Source organism: Muntiacus reevesi, chromosome 3, assembly GCF_963930625.1.
Source record: "Muntiacus reevesi chromosome 3, mMunRee1.1, whole genome shotgun sequence".
NCBI lineage: Eukaryota > Metazoa > Chordata > Mammalia > Artiodactyla > Cervidae > Muntiacus > Muntiacus reevesi.
The window spans coordinates 24,968,603-24,974,602 of NC_089251.1; positions in this window are offsets into that span (position 1 = coordinate 24,968,603).

The window sequence follows — 6,000 nt, forward strand, 5'->3', positions numbered from 1 at the left end:
CCAATGCAGGAGACACAGGAGATGCAGGTTCGACCCCTGGGTCTGGAAGATCCCCTGGAGAGGGAAATGGCAACCCACTCCAGTATTCTTGACTGATATATCCCATGGACAGAGGAACCTGGCAGGCTACAGTTTCATGGGGTCCCAAAATAGTCAGACATGACTTAGCAGCAAACAGCAACAACAGACATTGAATGCTGTTCCTTTCAAGAGGGCTCTGTTGAATTGTTTAGGTCCTGAATTGATGAGATGGCTGGATGGCATCACCGACTCGATGGACATGAGTTTGAGTAAACTCCGGGAGTTGGTGATGGACAGGGAGGCCTGGCATGCTGCGATTCATGGGGCCGCAAAGAGTCAGACACGACTGAGCGACTGAACTGAACTGGAAAGTGCTCTATAAAGTTTTATTTTTTTGCTGTGTGTGTGTGTCACTGTTTCAGTTACTGTAAACCCTGATGAATTTTGGTTTAAATTAAAAACTCTCAGCTTGCTTAAAAGGGGGCAGATATTTGCTATTGATATATTTGCTTCCAGCAAAGCCTTGAAGAGCAAATGTTGATTCATATGTTACAGAGAAAAGGAAGTGGTCAAATACTAAAACTAATGTTATCAGCAGCTAGGCAGAATTGAGAAAGGGAGGGCCTGGCTTGGAGAGGAGGCCAGAGCTTTTGATAGAGATCCTTCCTGGGCCTCATAACAGGCATAGGTTCCCATCACCTGCAAGATAAGCCTGTGCTCCTAAACATAGCAAGTACAGGCTTGGAGCCCAGCCTACCTCCTCCACTCCATCTTCCTATGTTGTCCCTTGCATGTATCCTATCTCCATGCCCCAGGCAACAAAAACAGCCAGTCCCTGATTATGACATACTCTTTCATACCTCTGTGCCTTTATAGGTATTGTTTACCTTCCCTGAGAAGACAAATTTTCTTCCTTCTCCATCTTTCTATACTCATCTTCCAAAATTAGCAAGTTGTCTCTCCCATGGACAGCTCTCTGATTCCATTCCCAGTTATATCCCAAGAAGAAGTAATTGTTCCCTCATCCGTGATGATGTTCTGGAAGTGGAAATGCTGAGTTTGGCTCATTTCTTCTCCACTTAATGCTGTGTCACCTTGGACACATTGCTTAATCTCTCTGTGCTTCAGATCCCTTAACTGTATCATCGGGATAATAATAATAATAATAATAATAATAATAATAATGCTATCCCTTATAAAATTAAAGTGAGGATAAGGCTTTTAGAAAGTTTCCTAGAATCACATAGTAACTTAATGTCTTAATTGTTTTTAATATTATTTATTACTCCCACTACCATTATCATCATATATTTACCTCCTTTGTGCTTTTATTCACACCAGTTTTATTCACATAATTATTATTATTGATGTCAGTCTATCTGAATCTCATTTATTATCTTCTTGGGCTCCAAAATCACTGCAGATGGTGACTGCAGCCATGAAATTAAAAGACACTTGCTCCTTGGAAGAAAAGTTATGACAACATATTAAAAAGCAGAGACATTACTTTGCCAACAAAAGTTCATCTAGTCAAAGCTATGGTTTTTCCAGTAGTCATGTATGGATGTGAGAGTTGGAGAAGAATTGATGCTTTTGAACTGTGGTGTTGGAGAAGACTCTTGAGAGTCCCTTGAGAGAACTACAAGGAGATCTAACCACTCCATCCTAAAGGAAACCAGTCCTGAATATTCATTGGAAGGACTGATGCTGAAGCTGAAACTCCAATACTTTGGCCATTTGATGTGAAGAGCTGACTCATTTGAAAAGACCCTGATGCTGGGAAAGATTGAAGGTGGGAGAAGGGGACGACAGAGGAAGAGATGGTTGGATGGCATCACTGGCTTGATGGACATGAGTTTGAGTAAGCTCCAGGAGCTGGTGATGGAAGGGAAGCCTGTGTGCTGTGACCCATGGGGTCACAAAGAGTCAGACACGACTGAGTGACTGAACTGGAACCGGATCTTTACTCCTCAGTGTTCAACACAGTCCTTGGCATTAGCAGGTGTCTGGGAAATAGTTATGAATTTTAATTCAAAAGGCATCTATGTCTTTTTTCTTTTCATAAGCTTCATAAACTGTCTTTTCTGCCTTGTAGCAATCTTCATGGATTCTAGTTCAGTACCCTGCACATAATCAGCCTTAAAATCTACTGAAGAAATGTGTGTACAAACAACTATTTAGATATTAGCTTCTGGTCAGCCGGCAGACCAGTGGTGTCATAGGATATTTATTCCCAGCTTGTCATGTGAGATCAGCTGGTGAACTGAAAGCAGATTGTTTGGTTCACTTGATTTTTTGTTTCATAAACTTCTGCTGAATTTAAAAGGCAGTAAAGATGCAGTTAAAGATGAGGATCTGCCTTTTGAAGATGAAACCAGTGTATGAAAGTGGGAAGGGATGGATTAGGGATTTGTAGATGGATTAACTGAACTCAAATGTCCTTTGCAAACATGAGAGAAAACTTCTTTACCCCATAGTTTTAAAAATCCGTTTTTCTACACAATTGGGGTCTCATAACCAAATTTTCTCTGCTTCTTCAAACTATCTAATGGAGGTTTTTTGATTGGATGTTCATTATGTTACATCATCAGGTAACAGATAGATTAAAGTCATAATTTTTTTTCAACTAGGGACCAGACTAAATGGAACTCTTTGATCCAACTTTTGAGGATAGGACACAAGTATTCCTATGGGAGTGTTTCAAATGAGTTGTCTCTTACCCCAGGAGTGTGATGTGTTTTTGACCTATCTTGCATCATCTTCTATTAATAATATTCTGAACTTTGGATTGATTATTTAATGTTGTTGTTGTTGTTTAGTTGTTAAGTCGTGTCTGACTCTTTTGCGACTCCATGGACTGTGGCCTGCCAGGCTCCTCTGTCCATGGGCTTCTCCAGGTAAGAATACTGGAGTGGGTTGCCATTTCCTTCTCCAAGGAATCTTCCGGACTGAGGGACTGAACCTGCATCTCCTGCATTGGCAGGTGGGTTTTTTTTTTTTATCACTGAGCCACCAGGGAAGCCCCTAGCTCTTAATAATAAATACTATACATTTAAAGGGACATTTGTGAGTCAATCTGAGCCCTGAACTTATGTTTTGTTTAAAGAGTGCCATTTAAGGTTAAGATCAAAAGATTTTTTTTTTTTTTTTTTTTTGGTGGGTGGTTGGTTTAAGTTAAAAAATGAGAAAGTTACTTGAGTCCAAATGTAACCTTTAAATATTCTCCCAGGGAACTGAAACACACAGGGGAAAAAAAAATGATGACATTACAAATGGAATGTAAGACTCTTTACTTTTCTCTGTAAGCTCCTAGAAATGAAAAATGTAAATAGAAAGATAACTGAGGAAAAGATTTTGAAAGTTCTTCATCAAGCAGTCTAGTTGTTGCTTGAAATGGCAAGGGAGATAGAGCAGATGCCTCTCAAAGAAGCCTCAACCAGACCTGTCTACCCAAGAACCCTGAACATATCTTCCAGAAGCCCATCCCCAAGACAGTTCATTTGCCATCTCTGCTTTTATACCCACCACTGCCTCTAGCAGCTTCCATTCTCCCAAGCTGGAGGCAGCACCCTTTACTCATTCAATCAATCAAATTCCATCTTCCATTCTATTGCTGTTATATTATGTAATAAAGACTTGCCTAGTGGTTAGAAGTCAGGCACAGAGCTTCCAGTCTTCATCTCAGAATCTGCTTTAAAAATTCTTCCCTAAAAAAAAAAAATAAAAAATAAAAACTCTTCCCTAAAATCCATCTGGGAATTTAGGGTTTTGAGTATGAGCCATACATTCTCCTTGCTTGACCCTACAATAAACTTTCCCTCTCTTTAAAAAAAAAAAAAAAAAAAAAAAAGACTTGCCTAAGAGTGAGAAGACAGTCTGTCATTTACTTATGTCAGGCTGGTTCTTGCTTGGTTCTTACCTTGTAGCAAAGAATTGAAACTACAGACCAGTACAACTTAAGCAGGCAAGATTTACTGGGCAAGCAGCAAGCAATATGTTCTCCAGGGGTGAAGGCAGACCAATAGGCACAGGAGTTGCCCTGTTCCAGTTTGGCTTCCCTCTTTTATATTCCTTGCTCCCTCCCCTGAGTGGTCCCTGGGGCCTATGAAAATAAGGCATTATTCCTGAGATCAATCAGGGAAAGGGATGCAAATATGGTGTATACTCAAGACCTATCAGGGAAAGGAGCATGTTGGGCACGTTGTCCCACTGGAAGTCTTCATTCAGGTCAGTGGTTTTTATCTAACTATTTTTTTTTTACAGTTCATGGTGTCTGTGGTTTTCTAGCTGTCACTTCCTCTACCCACCATTTCATACCCATTTCCCCCTACTCTAACTGCCTAACACTTGCTAAGAAACTTTTTTTTGAGAACCTAGAATGTTATGCCTCAGTTCAGTTCAGTTGCTCAGTCGTGTCCGACTCTTTGCGACCCCATGAATCAGCGCAGCATGCCAGGCCTCCCTGTCCATCACCAACTCCCAGAGTTTACTCAAACTCATGTCCATCGAGTCAGTGATGCCATCCAGCCATCTCATCCTCTGTCGTCCCCTTCTCCTCCTGCCCCCAATCCCTCCCAGCATCAGGGTCTTTTCCAATGAGTCAACTCTTCGCATCAAGTGGTCAAAGTATTTGAGTTTCAGCTTCAGCATCAGTCCTTCCAATGAACACTCAGGACTGATCTCCTTTAGGATGGACTGGTTGGACCTCCTTGCAGTCCAAGGGACTCTCAAGAGTCTTCTCCAGCACCACAGTTTAAAAGCATCAACTTTTTGGTGCTCAGCTTTCTTCACAGTCCAACTCTCACATCCATGCATGACCATTGGAAAAACCATAGCCTTGCACTGTAATAAATGCTGGAAGTTCAGGGATGGTATGGCTTGGGCACATTGGAGTGGTCATAGAGCAGTTGCCTTTTCCTCCAGGGTCCACAGGTATTATTTAGTTCACTTGCCATCAAGAGAGACCACATGACTAGATTATGGCTAATGGATTTCAGGAGAAGTAATGGGAGCCACTTCCAGGCCTGGCTCCTAAAATATCTTTCATGATATTATTCTCTCTCCCCCTTTTACCATCTTTAGCTGAATGAAGAAGATCCAGGAAAGGACCCCAAGGAGTCACCTCCTTGCTAGATCACAAAGCCTGGATGCCTGAATCACCAGGTAGAGGAGGGCAGCCTGGGAGATTTGTCTGCCTAGAAATATCATGCACTGAATGTGAGTGGTTAAGAAATGAACGTTAATTTTCTTAAGCTGCTGAAACTTTGGGATTTAGTTAATATAGTATCAATAGTATAGTATAATAATTACATGCTAGTATGAGATGTGGAAACAGTGTCAGACTTTATTTTTTGGGGCTCCAAAATCACTGCAGATGATGATTGCAGCCATGAAATTAAAAGACGCTTACTCTTTGGAAGGAAAGTTATGACCAACCTAGATAACATATTAAAAAGCAGAGACATTACTTTGCCAACAAAGGTCCATCTAGTCTAGGCTATGGTTTTTCCAGTGGTCATGTATGGATGTGAGAGTTGGACCGTGAAGAAAGCTGAGTGCCAAAGAATTGATGCTTTTGAACTGTGGTGTTGGAGAAGACTCTTGAGAGTCCCTTGGACTGCAAGGAGATCCAATCAGTCCATCCTAAAGGAGGTCAGTCCTGGGTGTTCATTGGAAGGACTGATGCTGAAGCTGAAACTCCAATACTTTGGCCACTTGATGCGAAGAATTGACTCATTGGAAAAGACCCTGATGCTGGGAGGGATTGGAGGCAGGAGGAGAAGGGGACGACAGAGGATGAGAAGGCTGGATGGCATCACCGACTCGATGGATGTGAGTCTGAGTAAATTTCGGGAGTTTGTGATGGATAGGGAGGCCAGCGTGCTGTGATTCATGGGGTCGCAAAGAGTTGGACACGACTGAGTGACTGAACTGAACTGATGATGGCTTATGGTGAATGGTGCCACTGGATTTATGGTC